We start from the raw sequence: 13880 nt of genomic DNA on the forward strand, positions 1-13880 counted from the left end.
CTTTGTCCAAAGCTTGAATTTACTGTCGGAGTTTTTATGTTTTCTTTGTACGCTTGTCTAACTGGTCTGTTAGTGTTATTTTGTGTATGTTGAAATTTTTTTTGTTGTTGTTAAAAATGTAGTTAAGTAGTGTTTTAACGTATAATTGGCGTATATCTAGTACGTCGCAGCTGTTGAATATTTGGTCTGTATCATTCAGTCTATGTTTTTTTAGTATTACCTTTGAGATCGTTTTCTGTGCGGTTTCTATGTAATTGATAGCCGAGTTTGTTGCTCCTCCCCAAGCAATAATTCCATATTCTATTATTGATTGGCAGAGTGCAAAATATATTGTTTTCAATTGTTTTATTTTATATATGTTTCTTATGTTAAGGAAAATGTGTGTTGTTTTGAGAAGTTTATTTGTGATTTGTTTTATGTGAGGTATCCATCTAAGGTAATGGGCAATTACGATTCCTAGATACTTTATTGGTTCTGTGTTTTCTAGAAGAGGGCAATCGCAGATGTTGGTGCTTAAACATTCGTGTATTTTTATGGTGTTTGTGTTGTTTTTTGGTTGTCCCGTGCTATTAATACTGTATGTTGTGAATTTTGTCTTTGATATGTTAAGTGTAAGTATGTTTGAGTTTAGCCATGTTTTGACTTGCGAGATTCCCGAATTTGCTATGTTATATACATTATTCCAATCCTTAGATTTGAAGAGTAAAACTGTGTCGTCAGCATAGCTAACTATTTCACCGTCTATTTTCATGCTGCAAAGTTCATTTATGTAAATAGTAAAAAGAACGGGCCCTAGTATGCTTCCTTGTGGAACTCCATATGTAATCGGCAGTGGTTTACTAGTATGGTTGTTAATTTTGACTTGTTGTGTTCTGTTACTCATATAACTTTTTAATAGTTGGAGTTCCTTGCCTTTGATACCCATGTTTTCTTATTTTTTTTAAAGTGAATTGTGGCAGATTGAGTCAAAGGCTTTACCTAAATCTAGATATATCGCTATGGATTTGTACCCTTTATCAAAGTTGCTATGTATAAAATTATATTATAATTATATCTATTGTACATGCCAAAGCTCCTTTTGTGCCTATTTATTCTCTAAATCCATTTTGGTTATCCGAGATTAATTTGTTTTCTTCTAGGTATTTTATAATTTGGTTTTTCAATACTCTTTCGAAAATCTTTGAAAGCGACTTTAACAGAGTGATTGGTCTATAGTTAGTTATTTCCATTATGTCTCCGGATTTTTAAATGGGGATCACTAGTTTTTTTTAAGAGTACTAGGAAAGCAGGAGTGTGTTATACTAAGGTTGATTAAGTGTGTTATAGGATTTAAAATTTCATTTTTCAATATCTTAATGCAATCTGTTGTTATCTCATCTAATCCAGGAGCAATTTGGTTTTTTAATTATTTTTTTTTATTATTTTTTTTTGTTATTTTTACACTTTGTATTTCTCGTACTTATTAAGGAGCCCGGACATATATCTAAAGCTTGTGACAGACCACGCTATAAGCGCACTATATTTTGGTGGTTTGGCATATTTCAGCGCTATCGGTATTTGGTATATTCCACATACGTATCGCTCGTCATACATTCGCATTGAGTGATATGCTGAAATATATCAAGCCATGATTCGTATACCGTAATGTGTCACCTATCTAAGTCTTATTTTGAAAGATATCATTTAAGGCGATACACGACTCTTATATCGGTGGTGCGCTCGGGGCTCACGTTTTAATTAATAACAAAAAAAATGTTCAATATATTTATTTTTAGAAAGATTCTAAGGATGTCAGATATTTATATTTAAGATATTATAAAACGTTTTTCTACGAAATTCACAGTATTTAATTTTTCTAGACGGTTAATTTGTTACTTCCGGAGAGTTCCCTCTAGAAGTCTAGAAATTTCTGAGATTCTAGAAATAATTAAAATATACCCAACGGAAAGGTCAATTTCCTAGGCCTACTATGGCAAATTTGACGTTAGATCTGTCCATTACGCTGGGCCCCGCGTCGAATATTGTTTTTATCATACCTTAAGTCGCGTCGTTAAGATTCCCACTTTATTTTAGAGATTTGGTAAGGTAAATTCAACCGTAGGTCTGTCCAGCACACGTCGTTAATATTCCGAGTTTAATTTAGAGTATTGTCTCGTCTTAAGGGGCCGAGAATCGAGAGATCTCCCAGGCGCATTAAGACCAAATTCTAGGCCCTACTTCTATGGATCGTTTCAGTTTCTGTAAATTCGGACTGTGTTATCCGTACGCTCTGTTTGAAATTTCCTACAAAAGTTAGTTAGCAAAGTAAGTAGATGGGTATTTCACTTTAATTAACTCGTAATTTTTCCCAATAAAAAAAATTTAGATAATTATCTTCGGCGTATTTTTCACGTTAAATCCTTAGCCTTTGATTCGAAACTAATTATTTCTTAAAATTCGACCGGATGAAAAAACTTTTCTGAAAGTTGACAGGAACCACACTTCCGTCAGCCGTCACTTCCTTTCCTTAGATGCGAGGGGAGGAGGGTGACTAGTTAGGAAGGGGGGATGACGTCACTGTGGTAGCAGGGGAGGAGAAGGGGGGGTTCCCACCGTCAGTACTCGGTCCATTCTGTCTGTGACTCTGTGACAGTAATCTAAACAATATCCGGGAACACCAGTGTGGGTTTTAATGACTATAATATTACCAGAACTAATAACATGAATAGTTTCATTTCAACCTAATATAATAAATATTAAATTATATTCTTAATATTTCATTGATATCACAGGGTATCTATTGTCACGTTTTATTCATTCTCATGAATTCACCTGCATTAAATCCTAAAAATATATTTTTAATTCATTGCCATACTCTTTCAGGTAATTAAAGGATAATACAATAAATATAAAAAATGTAGGAGAGTGTAAAATAATCAGTGATAACTGTACGTAAATGGTTAAGGCGATGCACTACGTAGCAATGCAAAATCATGTTTTTTTGGTTTCGAAATTTGGTCGCCTAGAAATGTTTCAGATGCTTTAAACAAATACCGCGAGTATCATACATCTTGGCTTTTGAAATAATGGAGTAGTTTTTACATAAGTCTTTTTATAAGCCCACAAAAAAATAATTTATAAGGCCTGAAACTGAAACTGCTTTAAAGTTCAAAATTTCCTACTTACGAACCCATTTTAGGTTATGGTTTTATTGTATAATGTGGCAAATTAAGTTATTTATAAAATGATCGGAAAAAGTTCAAATATTTCTGCCTGAACATCCACAATATAAAATAAGAGGCACTTTTTGGCCATTTTTTTTCTCGTGTAAATCAACACAGCTGGATGGTGTTAAGCGGGAATTTGAGCTTTATCGCGATCTACGTAAGGAGTGTTATTGTTTACACAACCTAATGCATCGCCTTAAGTAGTAATATTTTAACCCTAGGAGAACCTGTGCTAAAGTGTTCACATTGTTTTAGATAAAATGTTATTTTATGATAGTTTCGCAGCAATTAACCCTTTCGGAGCATGCGTATATTTGAAAAGACATAGATGTAAGAATATTTAGCGAAAAAAAATTGGCGGATTTTTATTCAGTTGCATGTATAACTGGCTTTGCGTATTTTTTCCATTTGATTTTAGCCACTAGTTTAGGCAGAAGCCATTGATTTGTGTTCAATCTCGACGTTTTTTCAACCGAATTTTTCAAAATATAATTTAAGAAGATTTATTTTATATTTAATTTTTATATACTTTTTTAAAACATCTTCTTTCCCTCCACACTACCTTCAGCCTTATAACGTAGCCCGATCGGGGATGCCATAGTCTTATGGCTCCAAACGGTTGTCAGCAGTTGGGACTCTTGTGCGGTATTTACATGAAAAAATACATTTTACATAAGTCTTTATTATAGAGAAGAGCTTATAGTGCGATCAGTTATTTTTTTTAAATTTGCTTGTCCATAAAATATTTTCATTTGAATTTAGTCGTGTCGGCTTAAGACTTGTCTACCTTCAATATTAATTACGTAATTCACAAAATCCCTAGAAATACTAAGCAAAGACTTTGTCTTCAGGTAAATATTTTTAAATCTAAGTACAGAATAGTTTTTTTTAAAATTTAATTAAAATCAAATTTAATAGTATAATTATTAAGTTCTGCAAGTATTTTTTGGTTTTTGTTATTGTTACAGCTGTTTCGGCTTTCGAGGCCATTTTCAAACAGAGCGTTTGAAAATGGCCTCGAAAGCCGAAACAGCTGTTACAATAACAAAAACCAAAAAATACTTGCAGAACTTAATAATTATATTATTAAATTTGATTTTAATTAAATTTAAAAAAAAATAAATGGAGTTCTACGAATTAAACACAAAACAATAAAATAAAATAAAAATTTAAAAAAAACAGCATAATAAAATAACGACAATGCTTTCGAAAATACCGATGCGGAACTTGAAATAATCTAAAAGATTTTTCTACAGAGCATCGTGAGTTTAAAATTAGAATATGCAGAAATGTTAATGAAGTGTAGTATTAATAGATTGGGCGCGTTCCTATCAGTATTTGTTTATTTTCAAATTCAAATTCAAAAACTATTTATTGTCCAAAAATACTGAGTACAAAGGGTATAGCTTATAGGTTACATCCTATTTTTAACCCAACAAATACACATTATATTACATAACCCAACAATTACATATTAACAAATGTGTGTAAATAAAAAATAAAAAAACAGAAGTATTTAATTTATGTAAGGTATTTAAGGTGTAGTGACATTTGTTCAAGAGAAATGTTTTTAGTGATGATTCAAATTTAAGTATGTCGGTTATTTGTTTGATGCTACGTGGAAGGTTGTTATTTACTTTAATGTTTAATTGGTTGTTATATACTTCGACATAAAATTACCATCGGTTTTTTTAAGACATCAAAATCGACGCTCTCCGTATCGGAGCAATTAATTGGCAACATCAATCGACTAATAAAATGTTTCGAAAACGTCTGTTTCGGTAATCAAAAAGTTTCGATTCTGCTCATCACTAACTAGTCCGTGCTATAAATCGGATTTATGGCAACTTTACAGAATAAAACTTTATTGATTACGAACAAAAACGACACTTCATTAATTATACCTTAGGACTAATGGCAAAGATACGAGTAAAATTCTTAAACTCTAGAGAAGTAAAAAAATATATACAGACATAGAGAAACATTTGCATTCAGTTATAAAACTCTATGAAAATATCTACCTAATGTATTTCTCATTAAATATAAAATGATTGTTTAAAGGAGAGCTGTTCGTCGGATTGCCAATCCGTTGTTGCCATCTCTAATAGACATACGGAATGCAGGAATGGTGAGTCTTTTCTACAGGTATTTAAACAAAACTTGCTTGTAAGACACCGAAATATTGTTCACTTTTAAACTTTGTGACATGAGCGGAAAACTAATACGATAGTGTTATAAAACACACCAAAACACCATAAAAGATAATACGGCAAGCAGTCCGTTTGCTATGAAAGGGTCAGTTTTAGATATTGTTGGGTAAAATCCCTTAAAGTATTAAACGAAGCAAAACCCAAGAGCCGTGTGTTCATATACGCGTTTGGCTAAGTCCTCCATCACGACACAAGCAACACATTTTCCGCTTACTATGGTGGTAGTAGTTGATTTTAAAATGTGGTTAGGTTATTCGTAAACGAGGAAAGTTTATTTAAAAAAAATTAAGATTAATATTAATTTACGAAAAATTCATAAAATCGAAAATTAAAGTGTATTGTTATTAAAAATATATATTCTTGGTAGGTAACCCGAGTGTTCTTTAAACTGGATAAATAAATTGTTTTATTTCATTTTCACATGAAATTTGTGGTAGTTTATCTGCCATGTCCTGGTTCGTCAGTACGCAAAGTTAAAATGGTAGATTTTCAATTTGTTCCGCAGTTTTGAAGGCAGATACTACCCTTCCCTGAGCAGGTACCACTCTCGCTGCGGCCGCCGCTTACAGCCTACAGCCTGCCTGTAGTCCCCTGGCTCCGATGCTATTTTATATCATTTCCCAGTTCAAATCCCAGGCGGAGAGGAGTCGAGGGTGTATTAAGACTTCCATTATTTTTCTGGGGATATAAGCCTAGCAAATGTTTATTTTTGCCTTTATGTTTTCGTTCCGCATACTGCCTGGGCTGATCGGAATGTTCCAATTGGAAACTGAGCATTGCGCGGCCTTACCTTAACGGGCCTGTCTTTGTATTGTAGTTTCAAGTTGTAGGCATTGAATGCTTTCTGAATTGCAGAAAAAATATTTTACTTCAACTTTTAAGTGAAATAGTAATCGTAATGATTAAAGCTTGAAGCTATTTAAGCTTAAGCTTTTAAATGAGGAGTTTTCAAATATTGTCTTTAAACAAAAAAATATATGTCAAATATACACAAAAAAATACGTGATGTAATGGCTAAAAGAAGTTAGTTTTTTTTTAATTTATCTTATAACCAAAGTATGTACCTTTAATCCTAAAATAAGTTTTCCGTTTCTAAGTTTGAGTTTAATTAAAAAAAATTAAAAACTATCTTTAGAGGCTATTATTATATCAAAATATGACGTGAAGAAAATACGTCAAATTATCTGTTGTTTGTTTTTAACTGAAATTAATTATTGACTATCTCCAGGAAAAGAAATACTTACTTCTATTATCATACTTATACAAAGTATTTCTATAACTAAACGTGCGTATTAAGCGTGTCCCTACGTTTTGTATGTTTACCAAAATTATAGTAAAATTAAGGATGGTAAAAAAACTTTATTGGTATTTTCTATTGGATATATAATATGTATTTAGTAATTGGTATTTTAGGAATAAAAAGCTCTGGTAATTCATCAGCATAAGGTATTTATAGTGCTCAGATAATTCATTACCATTAGGTATATATGGTGCTCAAATAAATTATTCGCATTAGGTATATATACTGCTCATATAATTCAATAGAATTAGATGTATATATAGTGCTCATATAATTCATTAGCATTAGGTATATATAGTGCTCAAATAACTCATTAGCATTAGGTATTTGTAGTGCTCATATAATTCTATAGCATAATGTATATATTTAGTTCTCATATAAATCATTAGTATTGAGTAAATATAGTGCTCAGATAATTCTTGATATTTCGAAAGAAAATTTTAAAAGTGTATAAAGTAAGGACAGTAAAAAAATAAAGAAGAATAACTGTAAAACTACACTAATTTTTTAAATAAAATATTAAGAACTGAAATGATTTTGTTTGACATTTTTATTTCCAGACAATTCGCAAAACTCAAAAGAGTTTGCCAATTTTAATTGGAAGAAACACTCCATAGAGTTTGCCAATTGTAATTGGAAGAAACACCCAATAGACTTTGCCAATTGTAATTGAAAGAAACACTCAATGTGTTTTGACAATTTTAATTGAAATAACCACTCAATAGAGTTTCCAACAATCTAAAGTAATCGAAACAAATAAAATAAAATCTAACAATGAAAAAAAAAAATTCTTATTTTTTAAATTTATTTATTTAGTACAGGAAATATATATTGTACACTTGTAAAATATTTTGATAGTCCAACTAGGAGGAATTCCTGTTTTAGGACAGTCAAAATATGGACGAATTAGCATACATATTTCGTACAAAAAAGATGAGAAGTAATAGAATAAAAATAGATTAAAACATAAAATTAACTGATGTTTTCCTAGCATACTTATCAAAAAAATAATAATTGTTACATATTATAAAGGATTAAAATATAAACGTAAGTAACTTTATAACATCATTATATTGTCTTTTATTTAAAAAAAAAATCATGGATTGACTGAGGATAGAACAATCCTACCCAGGAACTGAAGTGGACAACTCTATCAAACCTCGCTAAATGCCGATCTGGTAGGACCGATATTTATTTCATATGATGACATAGGCCCTGACGAAAATTATTTTGCTCAGGTCTTCTTGTGAGGAGAATGTAAAAAAAACTACCATTATGTAATTCGATTTCAGAGAAATGCGTGTATGTCCGCGAGGGTTTTCACATTGCCACCAAAATTTGGTGCATTAGGCATTATCATCGACAACGAGTCTATCTGCCTAGTATCAGCTCTATCGGATGGGTTAATATCCACTTCCAATATTTGCATACATTCATTCACGAAAACAAAATCGAAATTCAAATATATTTGGGGTTCAATGGTGAGGCACGAAATAAAAGGCGTGTGGTGACGGTCACTGTGTTTATTGAGTCAGTTGCCGTGACGAGAAGATGACGTAGGACAGATGTTGAATACTCCGGTTGCTGCGGTGATGTGGTCTTGGCGGTAGTTGGCGACGGCGCGTTGAGACCGGGACTCGATGGCGGTCAGGCACTGGCGATCTGGGGAATCAATACTCCAGTGCTGACGGAAGGCCGAAGGTGCGGCGGACCTTGTAGGCGGTTGAGCGGGAGCGGCGTAGATCAGTGAGGATGCTGCGTGTCCTCGTGGTGGTCATATTGGCGTGGAAGAAGCGCTGGTCAGAGACGCTGGTCAGAGACGCTGGAACCAGGGCGCTTGTAATCCGAGTAGCGCTTGCCAGGGACGGCGATCTGGACAAGGCGCTATGATGATGTCCCAATAGAGTCCATGATGGTACGGGCGAAGCCAGGTATCTTGTCCTTCGCGGGGGGCGCGAGGGCGCACCGTTTGTCACTCGTGAGATTAGTAAATCGTTGGCGGCAGATTGATGACTGACTGACTGACTCCCTGCGTCGGGCATATTTATACTGTTCGGCCGGTGGCAACAGCAGGTAGTTAAATGGCAACTACATCGAGGCCACTCGCTTGGTCTGGCCCTTTCCTAAAGTTTCGGCGGCGCGGAAATTATGCTTAGGCGGTAAACTCGAACCTTCTGGCGAGTTCTCGTAATGTGAAAGACGGACTTGCGATATTATTGTCGTCGATAGACAAGTAGGTGCTTGTAGTACGTAGGTTGCTCTGTTTTGATTTCGACTGCGAGTACGTACCTAAGTAGCAAGTACGTAACTAAGTAGCGTCGAGCTGCTTATTATTAATGAATTAATCTGGATTCTTCTGCTACATATATGTGTTTGAAAATAGTCCACAAATCCAGTTTTACCAGCAATACTTGGAAAATGAACACCCCAATTTTAATTTGCTATAGTTAGGGAGGAAATAAACATTGAAATCTATGTAATTTTGAAAATAAAAAGCGCAAATACGAGAGATTTTTTAAGACAAATAATGCTCAATATAATATTTATTATATTATTGTGTGGAATGAGATCTATTTTTATATTACATGTATATAGTAAGTTAAACCGAGTTTCACTGTCACCTTCTTGGGAGACGAGGTTGTGTTGGGTTGTATTGGGTTGCGTTGGGTTGGGTTGGGTCGGGTCGGGTTGCGGTGCAGGTTCTGCTTGACACGAGCCCGTCACTGAGCGAAGCGGTGCGGTGTTATTAGCTAGCAGAATTATTTTAATTACGCACCCAGCCCAACAAGTAGAGCCAACTTTTGACACAAGATGAGGTGGGCGCCAGAATTGAATTAGGATGAAATAGTTTTAATCCTCAAAAAAAAATATTGTGCTAAAAAATATGCAATTTATTTATCCTTGTCTTCACTCTGCGACAATTTTTTTTTTATTTAACTGGTATTTTTTCCACCGATTAAATTCAAATATATCCAATGTCGTTTTAATTACCTTTTGTCTTTTCAAAGAATGATTCAAATTATCGATTCCACGATTTCTCAAATAAAAGAGCGAGTACGTGATTACTGTGAAAAAATTTAGATTTGTAAATTAAGATTTAGAAAAAGTATGAGTTTTTTTTACCAAATTAAAATTCATTTTTAAATACATCTATTTGAATTATGGTTTATTTTTTTGATTGAATTAATAAAATGGAATTTTGAAAGTGATTTTAGTCAATGACAATGCATTCAATTATATTTTGGTGGCACTCATGCACACACACGTGCGCACAAACGCATTTTTCTGAAATTGGATATCATCGTATTTCAAATTAAAAAAATATAGTAGTTTATGTACGAAACAAATGTTGACACTATCCAATATGAATTTGGCTTAGTTATTAGCGTTGTTGACTCCAGTCCCCGATGAAGAAGGCTCAATCCTCATTCAATGCAAAATATATAAATTACAAACAATACAAAACAAAATTAACATTTGTCTGTCCAACTGAGAAGGATTCCCGTTTCAGGACAGCCAAATTGTGTATTTAGTACATAATATTCTTACAATGGAATGGCGATGCTGTCAAAACAAATTAAGAGAACATTTTTGATTGCATTCGAAGTGACAGTATGGTTTCTTTATCCTTGAAAAGATGTAATTTATTACCAGGGTCAATTTAAAAAACATTAGTAATTGCATTCAGAACAGATGAATGGTTTCTTTCGGGACATCACAATTCTGAGATTCTTTCCAGTGCATTTTGGAAAACATTTACAATTGTATAGTTAGAATTTCCACATTTATAAATCAGTATAAGACATATGAATCCTATAGTACTATATTTTTAGAATTTCTTAGGTGATAGAAATTACACATTACTAGACCAAAATATATGCCGTATGACATATGAATTTCCAATTTTAAAATTTTGAATCTTTATTTATTAAATGACTAGTCATTATTATACAATAATCGAAATAAAACCGCGCAAAAGATTTGCAAATTTAAATTTAAATAATAACAACAATGAAGATCAAGTTTTAGGAACAAAAATAACCATTTTTAAACATGAAATAAAAACTGACTTTAGATCCTTATCTCTCAATAAATCTATTATCTATAGATTTATTATAGCTAAAAAACTGTTTTTACTGGTTGTTTTTTTTTCATTTACTAACCTCTATAAAATAGCAATATTGTCATAATAACCTAAATAGTAATAAATAAGTGTGGTTAAATTTAATACGCTTTCTATATTCATAGAGGTAAATGTAATAATTTAAGTACGAAATGCTGTGAGTGAGTCTGCCCCTCTGCGTGCTAAGTACTAAGTATTGCGGTCCCAACACGAAGGTCTCTAATTGCTACCTGTGCTGCGGGAGAAGATTTGTTATTTATCGTGAAGGTATTTAGGGAGAGTGGCTTGCGTTTAACGCAACTGACGGCTAATGCTCCTAATGTCATGCCCCTTGCCAGACAGAACTTTACTGATACTGAAGCCGAGATTTAATATGTTCAACATGAATGTACTGATTACTTGGCTTTATGCATTGCGCATTGTGGGAGAGACGACTTCTGGGAGTCTGAGTTAAGTACTTAAAGATTTGTCAGCAGTTTTCGAAAAAACATATGTTGAGTCGTTAACAAGTTAGACAGAAGATTCGTTAAAAAAATTGTACTGATTTACGTTTAAATTCAGCGCGTTTGTGTGGGAGGTGTGCATCGTTATTAATATGAACAACCCGCCATACGAAGTATAGAAATTCTTTTAAACGATAAATTATGTAATTACCACGCCATTACGGTGACTTTTCAGAAAAGCAAAAAAACATTACTTATTTATTATATATTAATAAAGTATTAGTTATGTATTTTATATATTAATGAAATAATAGTTATGCATTATATATTATGTATGTATTTAATTAAATTTTTACCTGTATGTAATTTTTATGCAATAGTAGATTTTGTCTGTATCTGTAGTTCTCATTTAAGTGAGAACATCTGTAAATACCCGTGATAAATAAATAAATATATAATAAAATATTAGTTTTTATTGTATATTAATCAAATATGCCTAGTTTTTATTTGTAAATAAATCTATTTGAATTTAGATTTTGTTATCTCGAATGAATGAATAATTTTTGTTTTTATATGAATACCGCACACGAGTCCAAACTGCTCCCAACCGTCTGGAGCAAATGAGACTATAGCGTCCGCAATTGGGATATGGTGGGGCAGTACCTTGATATTCAGATCTGGTCACCAAACACGGCTAAAGCCATTTCAAGCAACGTTTCAATTCTGAATGATGAATTGATTAAATGAACAAATGAATGAACGATTCAAATGAAATCTTGAAAGTGGAAATTAACCCACTTCCCGATATCTCGACATCGAGTTGAAACTCGACAGATTGACTCATTATCTATCACATATGAATTAGGATGACATTGTATTTAATAAATAAATAAAATGTCGGTGCTATCGAATCGGGATTTGGCTTAGGTGTTAGCGTTGTGGACTCCAATCCCTGGGGAGGAGGGTTCAATCCTTTCTTTGTTATAAAAGATATTTTAAAAAATTCCAGCAGTTAAGGGTCGGTTCCGGGGAGGAAGTTTCATTCCTCAGTCAAACCAAAAAAAATCTCTGAAATTGGCTACCAGCCTGCCCTAGAGATGTAGCAAAATATAAATACATGTATTACGATTAAAAACACTACCCATGAAATAAACTATTATTATTATTGATATTTATGAACTTTCAAAGGTTGATAAGAAGCACGAGAATAAATTGAAATTTTCATGGTTTCCATAAGGGTGTGATATATTTTAAAGCAAGGTTGTGCAATAATGTGCTGAACGTGTTTCGCAGCGAAAATCACAAATGAGATAGAACATTATTTTGTTTACGTTTGATTACACAAAAGGGTATTAAGTGCCTTATATGTAAATTTAGGAAAATTGATACCAGACCCTTGTTCCACTTGCGGGATGTAATTTTTTGTATTTAGGAGACCCTTACGAAGGTATAACGGGTGACACTGAACGTATTTCTCTATCCAGAGGTACCAGGCTAACAGACAGGGAAGAGTGACATGGAATTTATTGCTCTAGCGAATTTAACCACCAGTCGTAACGACGCGACAGGACGGGAAGTCCATGGGAAAATTGTCTCGGAGAATCTGGTCCCTCGGCGCCAACGCGCCCTCAACCCGGCCCGGCTTTGCGGTCATTTGATTTCATTATTATTGTTAAAAATACGAACCTCCGGGAAATGGTAATGAGGAAGGTAAAGTTTTGTATTTAAAAACTATTGGAATCAATAATAAATTAATAATTAATAGAACAAAGCTCTCTGAAATAATATGAATAATTGTTCAAGATCAATCTAACTTTTTAAGTTCAAGCACAAATTATGACACTGTGAAATATTTATTAACGATCGGAAATGTTTGTAAGTTACATGAGTGCAATGCCAGGCAAATTGGTGGAAATTCGCTCAGATGATCTTTCCTCTACAGCCAACGTAGCCTTTTTCACCACTTTGCTAATACAGCCTCCTGCCACTGCCCTGCTTCTGTCGACGGATGATACGAAAATGTGGCGGATTTTGGTATCAATTAAATAATATTAAATTAATTATCACTTAATTTAAATGGTGCCAAAAAGTTATTTTAGAAATTAAAATTTATATTTATCTATGTTACTTCTCACAAGAGTAATCGAGGGAACTATATCACCACCCAGTTGGGCAGCATTGTGAGGCACATTAATGTATGGGCTGTATGAAGGAATTTATTAATACGGGCCTTGAAGAGGCTGGGGTAATATGAAGTAGTAAAAATATGCAATTAAATAATAAATATATACTATGGTAGCTTGTTCTACAAGCATACGGACTTTTATGAGAACGAGTTCTAGAAACAACCCGTTCTCATGAAGCCTACATCAACTGTAAACCACTGTTCAGCTCGTGTTCATTGAGTATCTCGTACATGCACCGTGGAACCTGGTTCAATATTGAAGAAATCAATAATATTTCAACCTTTTTAATGAGCTTATTGTTTTTCTATACTCCTATATAACTTCAAAACTATTCTTAAATACCATTCTGTAATATTTTATATTAAAAACTTGGCTTTATATTTGATTTGGTATATTTGAAGATACAATTGTG

The sequence above is a fragment of the Hesperophylax consimilis genome, chromosome 5, assembly GCF_061612785.1.
Source record: "Hesperophylax consimilis isolate HC1 chromosome 5, BYU_Hcon_1.0, whole genome shotgun sequence".
Classification (NCBI taxonomy): Eukaryota; Metazoa; Arthropoda; class Insecta; order Trichoptera; family Limnephilidae; genus Hesperophylax; species Hesperophylax consimilis.